This window comes from Hemibagrus wyckioides, linkage group LG18 (assembly GCF_019097595.1).
Source record: "Hemibagrus wyckioides isolate EC202008001 linkage group LG18, SWU_Hwy_1.0, whole genome shotgun sequence".
Lineage (NCBI taxonomy): Eukaryota > Metazoa > Chordata > Actinopteri > Siluriformes > Bagridae > Hemibagrus > Hemibagrus wyckioides.
Window position 1 is genome coordinate 16781751 of NC_080727.1, and position 3826 is coordinate 16785576.

Here is a 3826-nt window from a genome sequence, read left to right on the forward strand (position 1 = left end):
TATTGATGATGATGATTATGATAAACCTGAAGAAGAAGAAAAAAAAAAAAGAAAGACCGATTCTTCCCTCCTGTAGAATCTAGAACCTTGTTCCTCTTTCCTCCTCACCTGAATTTGCTATTATCGTGTGAAGAAACTTGAAACGGGCATTTATTAAAGATCGCTGATTGATTATGACTCAAAGTAAAAAAAAAAAAAGAAAAAAAAATTAAAAGAAGGAAAGAAAAAAACAGAAAAATGATTTTTATTTTTTTTTTTTAAACAAAAAAACCATTAAAAAACCTGTGCGTTGGGGGGAAACTCGTATATAGGTGGATTATCAGTGGGTATGTGAGCTGTGGCGATGATGTAGTTTTAAACCTTGTTATTACCTTTTAAATCATTTATCCAATAAAAAAAAAAATATTCTGAAAGAACAAACGTCGCAGCGTTTTCTGTTCCTGAATCCTGTAATGAAGCTGTCTGAGATTTCTACACGAATAAAAGACAGAAACATCTGAATACTTTCATTCATCATCATGAACACCTGATCCTCCACTCATCCTCCACAGACTCTCCTCTGACGCTCCACTCACTCTCCTGACACTCCACAGACCCTCCTCTGACGCTCCACTCACTCTCCTGACACTCCACAGACCCTCCTCTGATGCTCCACTCACTCTCCTGACACTCCACAGACCCTCCTCTGACGCTCCACTCACTCTCCTGACACTCCACAGACCCTCCTCTGACGCTCCACTCACTCTCCTGACACTCCACAGACCCTCCTCTGACGCTCCACTCACCCTCCACTGACGCTCCACCCACCCTCCTCTGACGCTCCACTCACTCTCCTGACACTCCACAGACCCTCCTCTGACGCTCCACTCACCCTCCTCTGACGCTCCACTCACCCTCCACTGATGCTCCACAGACCCTCCTCTGACGCTCCACACACCTTCCACTGATGCTCCACAGACCCTCCTCTGACGCTCCACACACCTTCCACTGATGCTCCACTCACCCTCCACTGACGCTCCACCCACCCTCCTCTGACGCTCCACTCACCCTCCACTGATGCTCCACAGACCCTCCTCTGACGCTCCACTCACCCTCCTCTGACGCTCCACTCACCCTCCTCTGACGCTCCACACACCTTCCACTGATGCTCCACTCACCCTCCACTGACGCTCCACCCACCCTCCTCTGACGCTCCACTCACCCTCCTCTGACGCTCCACTCACCCTCCACTGATGCTCCACAGACCCTCCAGTATCTGTCCACAGACCCTCCTCTGACGCTCCACTCACCTTCCACTGACGCTCCACTCACCCTCCACTGACGCTCCACCCACCCTCCTCTGACGCTCCACTCACCCTCCTCTGATTCTCCACCTACCCTCCTCTGATCCTCCACTCACCCTCCTCTGATCCTCCACTCACCCTCCTCTGATCCTCCACAGACTCTCCTCTGATGCTCCACTCACTCTCCTGACACTCCACAGACCCTCCATTAACTCTCCACACACCCTCCTCTGACCCTCCACAACCCCTCTTCTGATGCTCCACTCACTCTCTTCTGACACTCCACAGACCCTCCCCTGACGCTCCACCCACCCTCCACTGATGCGCCACAGACCCTCCTCTGATGCTCCACACACCCTCCTCTGACCCTCCACAACCCCTCTTCTGATGCTCCACACACCCTCCTCTGACCCTCCACAACCCCTCCTCTGATGCTCCACACACCCTCCTCTGACCCTCCACAACCCCTCCTCTGATGCTCCACACACCCTCCTCTGACCCTCCACAACCCCTCCACTGATGCTCCACACACCCTCCTCTGACCCTCCACAACCCCTCCTCTGATGCTCCACACACCCTCCTCTGACCCTCCACAACCCCTCCTCTGATGCTCCACACACCCTCCTCTGACCCTCCACAACCCCTCCTCTGATGCTCCACACACCCTCCTCTGACCCTCCACAACCCCTCCACTGATGCTCCACACACCCTCCTCTGACCCTCCACAACCCCTCCTCTGATGCTCCACACACCCTCCTCTGACCCTCCACAACCCCTCTTCTGATGCTCCACACACCCTCCTCTGACCCTCCACAACCCCTCTTCTGATGCTCCACACACCCTCCTCTGACCCTCCACAACCCCTCTTCTGATGCTCCACACACCCTCCTCTGACCCTCCACAACCCCTCTTCTGATGCTCCACACACCCTCCTCTGACCCTCCACAACCCCTCTTCTGATGCTCCACACACCCTCCTCTGACCCTCCACAACCCCTCCTCTGATGCTCCACACACCCTCCTCTGATGCTCCACACACCCTCCTCTGACCCTCCACAACCCCTCTTCTGATGCTCCACTCACTCTCTTCTGACACTCCACAGACCCTCCCCTGACGCTCCACTCACCCTCCACTGATGCTCCACAGACCCTCCTCTGACGCTCCACCGACCCTCCTCTGACGCTCCACCCACCCTCCTCTGACGCTCCACCCACCCTCCTCTGACGCTCCACTCACCCTCCACTGACGCTCCACTCACCCTCCACTGACGCTCCACAGACCCTCCTCTGACGCTTCACAGACCCTCCACTATCTCTCCACTCACCGTCCACAGACCCTCCACTATCTCTCTACTCACCCTGAGACTCAGATTTATTCTGGAACAAACTTGTAAGATGTTCATAATCATATTAAACAGGTTTGAATTGACCAGAACTCAGCAGTCTGGACTCTGAGCTGCACACAGCGATATGGACACTGCCATGAAATGTGTTTTTGTTAGCAACAAGCTGCAAGTTATCCAGCGGCCATGTTGCCATGACATCGCAGACTGAACTCGGAGCAGAGGACGACTTCCTGAGCAGAAAGTCCAAGTTGTGGTCTAAAAGTTTTCACCTAGTCCGAGTTTAGAATCTTGGGAGTAATGAATTTGTTCTTAGTTTACAGCTTCCTAATGATACCCACAATGCTGTGCTGTTGGCGCACTGAGATTGTACCTTCATGTCATCGCTTCTGGGGCAGCACGGTGGCTTAGTGGTCAGCCCTGTTGCCCCACAGCAAGAAGGTCCTGGGTTCGGATCCCGGGTTCGAACAGGCAGGGGCCTTTCTCTGTGGAGTTTGCATGTTCTCCATGTGCCTGCGTGGGTTTACTCTGGTTTCCTCCCACAGTCCAAAAACGTACATTAGGTTGATTGGTAATTCTAAATTGCCCATAGGAGTGAGTGTGTGTGGTTGTCTGTCTATATGTGGTCCTGTGATGGACTGGTGACCTGTCCAGGGTGTACCCCTGCCTTTCACCCAGTGTGTGCTGGGATAGGCTGGGATGTCATTGCTTCTGAGTGTGAGTGATGCTTCGGTCTGTCTGGAGCCTTCGGCGCCTCATCTGTTCACTCAGCTTTCAGAGTTTTAACTTTCACACCATCAACCCCATCATCATCCTCATCATCTCGTACGAGGAGAACCTGCCACTAAATGTTTGCTAAAATGTCTCCATCTACACCAGATTAAATATGATGAGAAATGGGAAGAGAAACGAAGCTTGATTTTAAGAGATGACGGGAAAGAAATCTCAGTGATGTCACTCATGTAACAATAACATCACACTGTATGACATCACAACCTTCGACAGGAAGAACAGAAACACAACACCGCACATGTCACTAAACACGTGAGAGATTCTACTGTAAAGGTTTTTCACGTGTTTCAGTGTGGTGTTTAATGCTGGAACCTATAGATTATCTGATGAAGGATTAATATTCCCACTGTTGGAACGTTGTGGATCTGCTGTAAACATGGTGCTGAAGAACGCAGGAAGAAACAGAAAG